We start from the raw sequence: 15386 nt of genomic DNA on the forward strand, positions 1-15386 counted from the left end.
ATTTTTAGCTGTCCATATAATTCTTTCTATTTTTAGTAGAGATGGGGTCTCGCTCTTGCTCAGGCTGGTCTCGAACTCCTGAGCTCAAACGATCCGCCCACCTCGGCCTCCCAGAGAGCTAGGATTACAGGCATGAGCCACCGCGCCCGGCCATCCTATTTATCTTTGTATTCCTGATGCTCAGACTGTGATAGGTAGTCAAACTTCTATTGAATTGAATATCTCCAACTTGAATTCTTCTTCTCAATGATTTCTGTGCATTCTGGACCTGCTCTTTACAACTATCCAGAACATCTCATTTTTCTTCTACTTGACATTTCTTCTGATATTAACAGAGAGCATTCATATTTTCCCCTAAGTCTTCTCCTTTTCTGACGTATACCTGCAAATCTTTCTTCCTTTTTTAACTTTATTTTCAGGACACTACAAGATGCTGGTCACCATCTTTTACAGACAGGTTATTACTCAATGTGCCTTTTAGAATCAATCCTTAGTATCGAGATATGGTCTGAGCCTTGTGGGTATAGTAGCCTCCATTTATGGTTCTGTATGATCTACACTTACTAGACAGCCAAAGTTGTGAGAGCTTTCTTAGATGTTATATCCCTTCCTAATCACATCCAGAGGACAATTAAACATTCAGATATTTTTTCACTTGAAATGACAATTTCTGAAGAATTGTTTCCAAGTGTAAGTGCAATATTTTATATTTCTCTGTTAGTTTCAACTCTTTCCTTCTTGCTTTTCAAGATATTTTGGATTCTTTGTTATGTCACCTGACATATTAACTTTTTCTCCCAGTTTCGAGTCACCTGAAGATTTGATTAATGGTTACCCTTTAGGTTTATATAGAAATAAAACATCCAGATATCCATTCAACCCTTGTGTAAAGTCAGCTGTTCTTTCTCAATATCTATAACTTCCCATTCTTTCTTTCTAAGTTATCCCCAGTTAAGAAAGTAGACTTCTGTTTATCTTGATTTCTTTAAATACACTTCTCTTTGGATGATTCATTCTAAGGAATATCAGAAATTTTTCAGTCAATGGAAAAAAACATCTTTAAGGGGATTTCTACTTCAAATCACTTCATTATAGACTATGAATATATGGGATGGGTGCACAAGAAAAATCATATAACACAGTTTACTTCAATCAATTCAATTTTTAAGTGTCCCCCCCTCCCCCAACCCCAGAAAAAATGCCATATAAGGTATTTGAGACAGCTACCTTAACAGCTTTCATGGAGCCTGAGGGCAGGCCCACACAACCAAACCCTGCCCAGCCTCACTCCCCACTGGCCTCTGCTATGATGGAGAATAAGGACCCACCTGGAAGTTCGAGGGCCCCACCTACCACCTGGAGCATTTGAGTGCTCCTCCTGAGGGGCTAGAGCTGGTCACAGGTCCCCAAAATAACACTGCACCTTGTTGCCTCCAGCAAGTACCACTTACTGACAGGGAGGTCAATTTGCACAGTGCAGTATAGCATTTACTGACTCAGTCATACAGGGTGTGCTTGATTCTTACCCACAAGCACCACCAACTGGCTCAAAGATTAAACTGGGCACACCTATATAATTCACACTGTTAAGACGACCACAGGACTGGGGAAAGAGAAAGAATTTAAAAGACCTCCATTCTCCCTCATCAAAGAGAGACAGGGCATCTTCCCTCACATATAGCTCACCACTGATATAGCCTACAAACAGCTAGCAACTGAGAGAACCACCACACCAAGGAGATCTATAACCAAGGCATCTATCCAGAAACTAAAGTACCGTTAAATCACCCACTAGCAAAGCAAAATGTTCTTACCCAATATATGTTACAGACACTCCTTTACAAGTTGGGGTGGGGGGAGCTCTATCCAAACAAAAGAAAATCCAAATTTCAGAAGTGACAGCTACCCCAGATGAGAAGATTCCAGCGAAAGAACTCTGGAAGCATGAAAAATCAGAGTGAAATGACACCCTCAGAAGGGAACACCAACTCTCTAGCAATGGATACCAACTAAAATGAAAATATTGAAATGACAAATAAAGAATTCCAAATATGGATTATAAGGAATCTCAATGAAATCCAAGAAAAAATGAAAAACTAACTCAAAGAAACCAGGAAAACAATTCAAGAAATGAATGAAAAATTCACTAAAGAGATTGACATATTAGGAAAAAAACAAATAGAATTTCTGGAAATGAAAAATTTATTTAAGGAAATATAAAACACAGTGGAAAGTCTTAAGACTAGACTGGACAAGGGAGATGAAAGAATCTCAGAGCTTGAAGACAATAACGGACAAGCTGAGAGTCAAATAAAAGACTCGATACCATTCACAATAGCCACAAAGAAAATAAAATATCTAGGAATGTACTTAACCAAGCAGGTGAAAGATCTCTACAAAGAGAACTATGAAACACTGCAGAAAGAAATCGCAGGTGACCCAAACAAATGGAAAAACATATCATGCTCATGGATCAGTAGAATCATCATTGTTAAAATGTCCATACTACCCAAAATGATGTACAGATTTAATACAATCCCATCAAAATACCAACATCATATTTCACAGATCTAGAAAAAATAATTCTACACTTCATTTGGGACCAGAAAAGAGCCCAAATAGCCAAAGCAATCTTAAGCGAAAAGGATAAACCAGGAGGCATCACATTACCAGACTTCAAACTATATCACAAGGCTGTAATAACCAAAACAGCATGGTATGGGCACAAAAAGAGAAACATAGAGCAATGGAACAGGACAGAGAATCCAGATATAAAACCATCCACATACAGCCAACAGATCTTTGACAAAGCAGACAACTGTATACACTGGGGAAAAGAATCCTTATTCAGTAAATAGTGCTTGGAGAATTGAATAGCCACATGCAGAAGAAGGAAACAGGATCCATATCTCTCACCACTCACAAAAATTAATTCAAGATGGATAAAAGACTTAAGTGTAAGTCATGAAACCATAAGAATTCTAGAAGAAAATGTTGGAAAAATTCTTCTAGATATCAACGTAGCCAAAGAAGACTTCAATGGCAATCACAACAGCAACAAAAATAAATAAATGGGACTTGATTAAATAAAAAAGCTTCTGCACAGCTAAGGAAATATTCAATAGAGCAAATAGACAACCTACAGAATACATCCTATACATCCAATAAATGGCTAATAACCAGAATTTACAAAGAACTCAAGCAAATCAGCAAGAAAAAATCAAGAAACCCCATTAAAAAGTGGGCAAAAGGCAGGAACAGAAACTTTTCAAAAAAAGAGAGACAAATGACCAATAAACATATGAAAAAATACTCAATATCACTAATCATCAGGAAATTGCAAAGTAAAATCACAATTAAATATCTGAAATATCACTTTATCCCAGTTAGAATGGCTTTTATTAAAAAGTATAAAAACAACAGATGCTGGTGTGGATGCAGAGAGAAAGGAATGCTATTCACTGTTGGTGGGACTGTAAATTCATACAATCTGTATAGAAAACAGCATGGAGATTCCTGAAAGAACTGAAAATAGACCTACCATTCAATCCAGCAATCCCACTACTGGGTATTCACCCAAAGGACAAGAATTCATTTTATCAAAAAGACACCTGCACTAGAATATTTATTGCAGCACAATTCACAATTGCAAAGTTGTGAAATCAATCCAAGTGCCCATCAATACACAGTGGATTAACAAAATGTGGTATGTGTATATCATGGAGTACTACCTAGCCATGAAGAAGGATGAATTAAGGCCTTTTGTAACAATTTGGATGGAACTGGAAACCATTTTCCTAAGTGAAGTATTGAAAGAATGGAAAAACAAACACCACATGTACTTGCTATTAAATTGGACCTAACTGATGAGCACACATGTGTACAGAGGAAAGTCAAAGTCAGTGGAAATCAAGCAGAGGTAGGGTGGAGGAGGGGATGAGCTAAAACCTACCTAACAGGTACAGTGAACACTATCTGGGTGATGGGCACATTCATAGCCCTGACTCAAGCACAACAAAAGTGATCCATGTCACCGAAAATATTTGTACCCCCATAATATTTGGAAATAATAATAAAAAAGAATTACAAAGAGCCGGTTATTAGGATTTCAGAAGAAAAGGTCAAGGCCACAGCCTAGGAATCAGAATTTTAAAAACAATTTAAAAAGATTCTGGACTCAGAATGAGAAGCTAAAAAGAAAACACAACGTGGCTTGCAAAGCCAAGGTGACACGTCAGGAGAAGAGCAGGGTGGGCTTAGCAAAGCTTGGAGGCAGGTGAATCTGAAGGCTGAGCCAGTGTGCCTGAGAGAGCCCGAGATCTTACCTCCCTCAGAAAGAAGTTCACAGCCTCCAGGCTGAAATTGACAGAATTTGAGAGGAGATCATCTCCTGAAAAGAATCCCCTCCTTCACGATTTCACACATCAGTATTTCTGCTTGTTCTCCCTACCGAATCAAGGTTATTCCTTTTAAAAGGTCCAGCTGCATATTCTACTCTTTTCCAGTGCGGTGTGTATGGCTGGTCACTAGAGGAGCTTCCTGGCATTTTCCTCTTCTCTGTGACTTTCTGTGGGCAAACATTCTCTACAGGACTCTAAAAACATTTCTGATTGCCCAAGATGATTGTTTCCCTAATCACAGAGCTCTTCCTCTGTCACCCTGGCTGTGAGATCAGCGAACTTACAAAGTAATAGAATCCATAGTTTCCTGTTTCCCATTTGACACCCTCTGGATTTAAACTGACATGTCTGGGAGCAATCAGCCAGTTTTTTAACCTACACTGCCACATTAGTCACATTTTTCTTATTTCTGTTTCCTTTTCATCCACGTATCTATTCACACTTGCCCACTCATAGAATGCTATATAGATATCATTTTCAGAATTTGGCAGAGGTTCATGCATCAAAGGTTGAGGCAATGTAGAACTTGTGAATAATGACAGAATTAGCTGGAAACAACAGTACAACTTTTGGGTCCACAAAAAAATATTTCAAAAAGAAGTAACTCTCCAGAATTGTGAAGCTGGACCTGATTAGGACTGTGCTGCTGTCGCCTGCTTGTGGTGATCTGTCTGCTGGCCCTACTGTATACAGGAATGCTGATCTTGGGTGCTGAGTCTCCAGTCCTATCCCAGGGCTCTCTGCCTGTTGACTTCCCACGTTTTTAGCAGATCTATCAAGTTTTCCAAAATCTATAATCTCTAGTGTCCATAGACTTAAGGCTCAGCCTGGTATTTACTGGAGAACTTGGAAACTCAGCCCTACCCACCCAGTGCAGACAGTAATTAGCATTTTTAACCCAATAGTTTCAGCAATTTCTTGTCTTAAATTGTCAAATCCCTGGGGAGACTATGCCAAACAGTACATTATTTGTGAGTTGCCGCAGTGGTGTCCTCTAGAAATTCTATTTATACATTTGGGTTTCCTTGGTCGTCATTGCATTGTTAGTTCCTAGATTAGAGCTGGCAAGAGCAAGAACACGATAAAAGTGTACTGCTTCAATTTGACTGAGCTTCTCCCTAAATCCTATCAGTCTGCTTTCAATGATTTTTTTTTTTTCAGCAAGAACAGAGCATTACTGAACACACAGTCATTTATTTATGGGTTATGATATTCCACAGCATCCTATTATGAGCACAGAAAGCACATCTCTGCAGGGTGAACAAAAGAGAAGTGGTTCTTGCTCTTAAAAAGCAAGCAATACAATGAAGGAGGCAGAAACTGAATAGGTAAATGAAAAGAAACAATTAAATAATGATAAATGTTTGTGGACCCTCTAAAGGAGAATAGGGGCCTATAAGACAATGAAAGGGGACACTTTACATTGGCATTCAGAAGAGGTCTCTCTAAGGAGGTGAAAAAAGACCTGAAGAATGACAACAAAGAATGTAGGAAAAACATGACAGGAAGAGAAAGGAACCTGTGTGAAGACCTCAGTATGGTGTTACAGTCAGCTATTGCTGCATAACAAACTACCCCAGACCTCGTGGCATAAAACAGCAACCAGTATGTTGTGCTTATGGGTTCTGTGGATCAGCAATTTGGACAGAACATAACAGGGGTGGCTTTTCTCAGCTCCACATTTTATGGACCATCAGCTGGGAAGATTCATAACCTCTGTGTAACTTGCAAAGCCATGGGCTGAAATCCTCTAGAGCTATTAGGACTTCACTCACATGTCTGGCTCTTGTGCTAGCATGACCTGAAGGCTAGGCTCAGCTGGGACCATCATCCCAAGAATCTACAAATGGCCTCTCCACTGGCTTGGGCCTCCTCATAGCATGGTGCCCCAGGGTAGTCATAGTTCTTACAGAGTGGCTCAGGGCTTCAAGAGTGAATGACAGATGATGCCTAGCCATTGATAGCCTCACCCAGAAGTGCTGTAGGCTGAATGGTATCCCTAAAATTCATGTGTTGAAGTCCTAACCTCCAGGACCTTAAAATGTGATTGTATTTTGAGACAGGACCTGTAAAGAGGTAATTAAGATTTTTTTTAAAAAAAGAGATCAGATGGATGGGTCCTAATCCAGTATGACTTCTTGTAAGAAGAAGAAATTAGGACATAGACAATATAGCTGAGGGATGAGCATATGAAGACCCAGCAAAAAGATGACCATCTGCAAGTCAAAGAGAAGCTTCTAAAGAAACCAAACCTGCTGACACTTTGGGCTCTGATTTCCAGCCTCCAGACTGTGAGAAAATAAATTTCTGTTGTTTAAGCCACCCCGTCTGTGGTATTTGTTATGGCAGCCAAACACACTAATACATCATGAAACATCACTTCTGATTGCTCTGTTGATCAGAGTGATCACAAACCTACCCAGACTCTAACAGGGGAGACCTAGATGCCAACTCTTCATGAGAGAAGAGTGTCAGAAGATACAGGGCCACTTTTTAAAACTGTAACATGTTGGAGGGAGCTTGGCAATTTGAGGAACTAAAAGGCCAGTGTAGCTCAGACACGGTGTGCTGCCATGGGAAGTGTGTTATTATGGAAGAAATAATGTCACAAGGCAGGCGAGGATCAACTATTTGAGAACAGTTTAGGCCACAGTAAAAAAAAAAAAAAAAACTCAGCTTGTGTTTAAGTGCAGCAGGAAGATTTTAGAAGGTTAAACCGGAGAGTGACAGTTTGATTTCTGTTTTCCAAAAGGCACTAAAGCTGTTGAGGGGAAGGGGACAGTAGGAAGCAGAATGGCTGCCTACAAGGATAACTGAGTGATTCAAGTGCACCAAGCTGTCGGCTCTGATGAAGGTAGTGGCAGTGAAGTCAGAGAGCCACAGATGGGCACAAAATAAGGTCTGAAGGCAGAATTGACAGCACTTGAAGAACTGAATGTGAGTGTGCGTGGAATTGAAGGTAGGAGGTACCACTGCCAGGTCTCCGACTTGAGAAATTATTGGTGTTATTTACCGGGACAGGAAAACCTTGAGGAAATACAGATGGGGCAGGAAGAGGAATGCAGGTCTAAAGATTTATTTTGGATAGGTAAAAATCTTTTGAACTTTCCTCAAATGAAGTTTAGCACATCTCCCCTAAAAAAATAATCCAAAGGTAGAAAAGGCCACATTATTATTAGTCACAGTTCTCCCATTTAGCACAAGGGGAGTAGAAATAAATTATCTGGAGCTATCAACAACAAATGCCAAGAAACTTACCTCCAACACTTCCAGGCCCTCTACTTCCTCTCCTTACTTTAACTTTAAAGGTGTAGTCTTGGTATGCAAGTGTGTACTGACAACTGTGCTTTTAAATGTGAAGAAAGACCTCTTTGATTATCAATCTCATTTTATAAAAGAAGAAATATCACTTCTTTTAAGGAACAAGTAAATTCAATTTGTGTAAAAAAATACTCGGAAAGATATTAGAACTCTATACATCTAGGAAAGGATAGAACTAAAAGAAAAATTCAATAGCAATCTCATTTTTAATAGAGTAAATAACACATTTTACTTTTAAGAACAATGAGAATAACTTGTTCTCTAATGGAATAATTTGCAAAACATAAAGGGAGTTCTGACTAGTTTGGGAGAAGAATGGAGCCATACATAGTAATTTGTGGCTTTCTCCAGAAGATAATCTTGCCTAATAATTGGGGCAATATGTATCAAAAGAAATAGAAGCAAAGTCATAATATTTTTAATCCTAGAAAATTAATTAGATTCATAGGAGACCTTAAGTAAGGTATAAGGAAGTAGTATACCAGCGAGCAGTGTTAAGACATTAGCGAAACTTTGACTATGTCTGTATATTCCCAATATTTAGAGGAAAAGATGAAAACAGAAGTTATTAAAATATTTTGTAAAGCCACATCTGGGTTTTTCACTGTTTTAATTTATAATTAAATTGGTGTCTAGATAATGGCAGATATTTCTATCAGAGAATAAATGTATCTACATTGTTGTTCTGGCAGTATTTTTATATAGGAATTTTTAAATTTATACTCTACATTTATAAGCATTATTTATGCCTTAAGGAAGAATGTGTTTCAGGTAAAAGCCTTCAGTTTGACTGCCAGTAGATTAAGCACCCTCTTATTAAGAAAATAATAGCTAACATTTATTGAGATATTTCTATATGTCAGGTACTATGCCAAGTCCATTTAAATGCCATTCTTTTTAATCCAAATAGTCCTCATCAGATATGTGCTATATTTATACCCAGAAGATGGAAAACCAGTTTTAGAGATGATATTTGTCTTCCAGAGCTGCCATAAAAAATACTACAGACTAAGTGACTTAAGCAACAAAAATTTATTTTCTCAAAGTTCTGGTTGCTGGAAGTCCAAAGTCAAGGTGCCAGCAGGGTTGATTTCTGATGAGGCCTATTTATTTGGCTTGTAAATGGCTGTCTTCCCTGTGTCTCCACATGGTCTTTCCTCTATGTGCTTAAGGGGTGAGCGGGGAGAGCTCTCTGATGTCTCTGCCTTTTCTTATAAGGACACTAGTCCTATTGGATCAGGGCTCTACTCTTAAGACCTCATTTAACCTTAGTTACCTCCGCAGGGACCCTATCTCCAAATACAGCCACATTGGGGATTAGGGCTTCACTATATGAATCTGGGGGAACACAGTGCAGTCCATAGCAGGTATATTATAAAACTTACCCAAGATCACATAGCTAGGAAATATGGGAGCTAGGATTAGAATCTGGGCTGCCTGACATTATTATAACCTTGAGCCTACAACCACTTTATATTTTCATTCACTTGACCTCATACAGTAACATCTGCCTCTGTCTTCTGGACACCTTGGCAAGAGACACAAAAAATAGGAGTAAATAGGGTGGGCAGAAGTTTCTTTAGGTTAAATAATATGAAAAAATGTATCATTAAGCTGGACTTCATTAAAATTAAAAACTTCTGCTCTGCAAAAGGCACTGTCAAGAGAATAAGACAAGCCACAGACTGGGAGAAAATATTTGTAAAAGACCCATATGATAAAGGACTATTATTCAAAGTATACAAAAAATTCATAAAATTCAACAGTAAGAAAACAAACAATTGGATTTAAAAATGGACCAAAGACTTTAACAGACACCTTGCCAAAGAATATACACAGATGACAAAGAAGTATATGAAAAGATGCTCCACACCATATGTCATTGAAAATTGCAAAAATTAAAAAAAAAAAATGAGATACCACTACACACCTATTAGAATGGCCAAAATCCAAAATACTGATACAAAAAGCTTGCAAGGATGTTGAATAACAGGAATTTTTATTTATTGCTGGTAGAAATACAAGATGGTACAGCCACTTTGAAGACAGTTTGGCAATCATGCTTCTTGATATTTTTTCCAAATGAGTTGAAAATGTATGTTCATACACAAACCTCCACATGGATGCAGCTTTATCCATAACTGCCCAAACTTAGAAGCAACCAAAATCTCCTTCAGTAGATGACAGGATAAACAGTGGCACATTTAAACAATGAAATATTATTCAGAGCTAAAAATAAATGAGCTATCAAGTTATGAAAAGACATGGAAGAGGCTCTACTGCATATTACTAAGTGGAAGAGCCAATCTGAAAAGGCTACATACTATATGATTCCAACTATATGACATCTGGAAAAGGCAAGTAAAAAGATCAGTGGTTGTCAGGGATTGGGGGTGAGGCAGGGATGAATAGGTAGAGCACAGAGAATTTTTTTAGAGCAGTGAAACTATTCTGTATGATATTACAATGGTGGTATATGTCATACATTTGTGAAAACCCATAGAACGTACAATACCATACAATACCAAAAGCAAACCCTAATGTTCACTCTAATGAATCCTACAGACTTCAGGTGGTAATGATGTGTCAGTATAGGTTCATTGACTATAACAAATGTACCACTGCAGTGTGTGATGTTGACAATGGGGGAGGCCATGCATTTGTGGGAGAAATCTCTTTATTTGCTGCTTATTTTTGCTATGAACTCAAAATTGCTTTAAAAAATAAAGCTTATTTAAAAAACATCTCATTGACTCAACCAATAAAATTTGATCTTTGGTGTTATGTTAGAAGGGTGTGTGTGTGTGTGTGTGTGTGTGTCTTTGTTTTTCCAAAAAGATACAAATTAAGCAATTTAGTTCACTACAGATTGAATATTTTTAATCTCTAGAAATCCTAAGGAAAATATAGCAGTATAGTAATAGTCCAATTTAGTAACACAATTTCTACATCTTGGTTAATAATCTAAGAGGAAATAAATCAACATTATATCAATTAAACTCTTAAATTGGCCGTACTTTGGGAGGTGTTATGAATGCTGCTAACAAGAAGAAGTCAATATGCAAAAACCTGGAATATCAAGATATAGTCAGGAAATTGCAGCACAGAGACAAATTCATACATCTTGAAACAAGAATATAAATGGAGATAATGTGAATGACAATAAATAGCAGGAGCAAGCATACTGGAACAATGATAATACTTCTTACCTGGGCGTTTGAAAATTCTTTATACACAGTAAATGGGTTTTTTATGGAGGAAAATAAAAAAGCACAGAGAGGCTGTCAAGAAAGCCACTGATCATTGAAGCTGGAAAACAATTCATTGTCTGAGATTATTTTGAAATACAAAGAACAACTATATACATAGTTTGGTAGGACAAATATTAGGTAAACCCAAGAATAAAAAGCAGTGTATCTACAATGCCAAATATTATGCGGCGTAGCCTGTAACATCCTTTTAGCCCAATCTTAAATTAAAACTGTAAGGAGAATGTTTTTGTTCATGAACTTTTCCTAAAACAAAAAGGCAAGATTTTAGTTTCTATTAATTAATTGCCTTCAAGTCAACAACTGTTTACCGACTCAGACACCTGCATCATATGAGAAGTCGGAATTTTGTGGATTCATCTCCTTTCTCCATCCTCCCCCAAGAAGCTCACATCTATCCCAGATGGGGATGGATATGAGTAAAATGCAGCATTAGGGAGGAACTGGGTTCTCTAGATAAATATGTGAGTTGTCTTATGTGTTTTGATATGCTGGCTGTGTGTCCAATTCAACACAAAGCATCAGATGAAACATTTAAACATCAGCCACTTTGTAAATATTTGTAGTGCATTACCTCCAGAACTGCACGTTTTAAAACTTGTGGAGGTTTAAAATCATAGGACAACGTATTCCAGTAATTAAATGATCTTCTAACTCTTTTGCTGTGAAGTAGACACAATCTATGTTTATAATTCAGACTACATTTTTAAAGTAAATATAAATTACGTTTTAATCATACTATGGCTTGGCTTTTCTTTCTCACTGCTCCCGTTTGTTAATGGAGGAAACAGTGAGTTGTCCATAACTGTGGAGCGGCAGACCCAGGGACAGGTCAGTACACAGCAGTCACAGCGCACCGCATATGCTGCTGCTGGTGCAGCCTCTTCCATTCACAGCTTGGTTTTCAACTGTGTGTAACACTATTTATCACGTACAGGTGCCTAGTTTCAAAGAGACATAGCATAATGTATGTGGAACAAGAAGCACTCCATTGCTGTTTGTTTAGTTAAGTCACTAATTAATAACAACATTTCTCTTCCTGAGCTACTAACAGACTACTTTGGACAAGAAAATACACATACACACACACACAGAATTATGAGTAGTGGAGTTGTGCCATTTCACCAACTCTCTCTCTCACATCGAAGCAGGCATAGATTATGAACTACACAGTTTCCCACAACTCTGTGAGGCTGTACTTTTCTTTCCTTTTTATTCTTTCCTTTCTCTTTTCTGAGACAGAGTCTCACTCTGTGTCCCTGGGTAGAGTGCAGTGGCATCATCGTAGCTCTCTACAGTCTCAAACTCTGGTGCTCAAGTGATCCTCCTGCCTCAGCCTCCTGAGTAACTGGGATCACAAGCATGTGCCACCACACCCGGCTAATTCTTCTATTTTCAGTAGAGATGGGCTCTCACTCTTGCTCAGGCTTGCTCTCAAACTCCTGACCTCAAGCAATCCCTACCCTGCCCCAGAGTGCTCGGATTACAGGCGTGAGCCACCTCCTCTGGCCATACCTTTCTTAAAGGTAGAAATAACAATAAATAATTCAAGGGGAAAAATAAAAAGAACAGATACCCAACAGTAAGCAATGATCCGCTAAGCTCTGCCCCAGAAGGCTGCAGGCAGGCCGTATGCAAGTCTGTGAGCGCACACGCATGCGCACCATCACCCCCGTCGCCAGCAGTGGTTTGGTGACGTCAGATCTCACCTGAGTTCGTTACTTTCCGTAGCCTCCTCTCATACTGCAAACTCTGAAGACGTGGCAATGATCGCGGAAACTAGAGTCATGCAAAGTGGATGCAACACTCCCTAAAGTTGATTAAATGTTCCTGATAAAAGAATTAATAAACCATGACATGAATGGTTTGGGAGTAATGGTGAAATAATCCGGGGGGTGAGAGAGTGTAAAATACCGGTCAGTGAAGGAGCACGTGCTGGAGGAAGGCGAGCTGAGGCCGGGGAGGAGAGGCCAGGGCTTCCTCTCAGCTCAGCCACACCCCAGTTGCGCGAGGTGACACCCTGGTGCTGGGGCTAGGGCCCAGCTTCTCCTAGTCCCCAGCACCACCTCCGAGAAGTGGAAGTAATTATAACTAGAGTGGTACTGTGAGAATTAAACTGAGTACCAACGACCTCAGGAGGCGGAAGCCCAATACTCCTCAGTTTCCCTTTTTGGTTTAAAACCTGAGGGCCTGTGTCAATGCCTGACCCTAGGAAAGGGCAAGGACTAACGTTCCATGTGGAGATATAGCTTGGAAAAGTACCATACTCAGAAAAACCAAGGCTGTTCCCCTAACAGTTGGCATAACATGAAAACCCCACTCAGAGAAGAGAGGCCTCATGGCATAATCATTGAAAACTAGATTTTAGGGATGAGTTTGAGCCAAATGGGTTGGGTTTTTTTTTTTTTTTCCCCCTCTCAAATGCCAAGTATTCTGCTAAGTACACTTAACAATGATTCTTCCATCCATTTTCCAGTATTTATAATCTTCAATGAGTTTCTTCTTTTCATTGCTTTCTTCTGAAACTAAATCCTCTGCCAGTGCTGCTTGTTGCTTTTCAAGGCTTCATTAAAGGGACTTGGACGAAGGCTTTGAGCCTTGAGAAGCAGTTAGTTTGCCTGCTTGCTTGTTTATGTCTGTGTTGCTTAGTTTTGCTTTCATGTGAAACCCTACAGTGAATCTCCTCATTCTTCCTTTAGGAAAGAAAAGATCTTGTCTCAAGCAGTTTTTGCCTCTGCTTGCCCTGGTGACAGATATAAAATAATGGGGTGCTTAACCTTTTTGTTTTTGTTCACCCAGAAAAGCAGTAGTCAAGGACACAGGGGGCAGCAGATAATAGTTGAAAAATCACCTGGTGCTACTCTTGGCTATGTTCTGCATACGCTGAGCAGCTGCAGAGGCTACAGAACCTCGAAGGAGGGTGAGGAGGGGCTAATGTTTTCAAGCAATTGTAGGCACTTTATTTACTTTATTTTATTTTGATAAGACTGGCAAAATCCCTGGAGCTAAAGATCACACCTTGGCCATCCATCAGCAGATTCTATCAGCATGACCTTCTAAGTATATCCAGAATAAAACTACTCCACTACATTTCCACCTTCCAGCCTAGACTAGGCCTTCACCGTGTTCAACTGGATCATTGCAGTGTCTCCTAACTACTGGAATGATCTCTTCTCCTGATGCCCCCTAAAGTCTGCTCTCAACACCGCAGCCCTAGTGATGCTCAAGCAGGTCAGATGCTGCTCAGGACAGCTTCCCATCCCTCTAGTCAGAGGAGATGCTGGCCCGAATGCCTACCCATGGTTGCTGGGTGAGTCTCCACGCTGCCTGCACATTCCACTGTGGTCCAGCCTGCACTGCCTCCTGGCACTCACCTCCAACACTTTTCCCGCCCTGCTTCCACTAGGACCACGTTTCCTTGATGTTCCTTCCCCAAAGCCCAGCTTTCTTCTGCCTCAAGACCTTTGCACTAGCTGTTTTCTAGGCCTACAATTCTCTTTTTCCCAAGTATCCTGAAAACTTACTTCCTCACTTTCTGCAAGCAGGTGCTCAAATATGATCTTCTCAAGGGTGCATTCCTTGACCACCTTATAGAAAAAACAGTTCTCAGTTACTCTCTATCTTCTTGCTGCTCACCTGCTGCTTTGCTACAGGTATCATTCTTTCACATGTATTTGTTTAGTGATGTCCTGTCTACTTCCACTATTATGTGAATTTTGTGAAAGAGGCATTAACAGATGAGATTGACTTTCTGAGAGAAATTAATTGACTTACCTATGGTATAAGCAGAGCAGCTAGAATTCAACCCCCAGCCTGGCTGTCTGCAGCCTGTGCTCTTTCTGCTACATCAAGCAGCTGACTTTGAAGCAAAAATAGCCATGCTCCATCCATTGCTATTGTAGGTCTGCAAATTCAATAGAGACAGAATACTCAAAGCACACTGCACTTTCATATCTACCTGCTGCATCTAAATCCTGCAAACTTACAGGCATTATCCCCTGGCTGACAAGGTTACTCGGTCTGGGGAAGTTTCCGCCTTCATCAGTCTTAGGTTTTCTAGGTAGAGAAGAAAGGTAAGAGAGCAAGGCTGAGCCTAACAAGGGAGATTCCTTAACTCCCATAGTTTGTGTCACCTCTGAAGCTATTAAACATACCCTTTTTTAATTAGTTTTTTTTTCTATGCACTTCATATCTCTCCCACTGTGACTTGAAAAAATAAAATAAAATGCTCCTCCTGCCTGCAGTATGACTGCGCAGCCCTACCTCCAAATTCCTCCAGTGCATCCTCTATATTGTTGCCAGGAGGGTCTTTATAAAGCATAGATCTTATTTTTAGTCTCCATTTTAACTGCTGTAATATAAAATGATGATTCCTTGACCTAGCATGCAGGCCCTT

At 39.5% G+C, this 15386-nt stretch overlaps 1 protein-coding gene across 1 annotated transcript in view; it reads left to right on the top strand.

Annotated features, from left to right (window-relative positions):
• The window catches only part of NXPH2 (neurexophilin 2), a 106824-nt gene that overhangs the window by 39810 nt on the left and 51628 nt on the right, over window positions 1-15386 (top strand). The window lies entirely within an intron of this gene.

The sequence above is a fragment of the Eulemur rufifrons genome, chromosome 1 (assembly GCF_041146395.1).
Source record: "Eulemur rufifrons isolate Redbay chromosome 1, OSU_ERuf_1, whole genome shotgun sequence".
Classification (NCBI taxonomy): domain Eukaryota; kingdom Metazoa; phylum Chordata; class Mammalia; order Primates; family Lemuridae; genus Eulemur; species Eulemur rufifrons.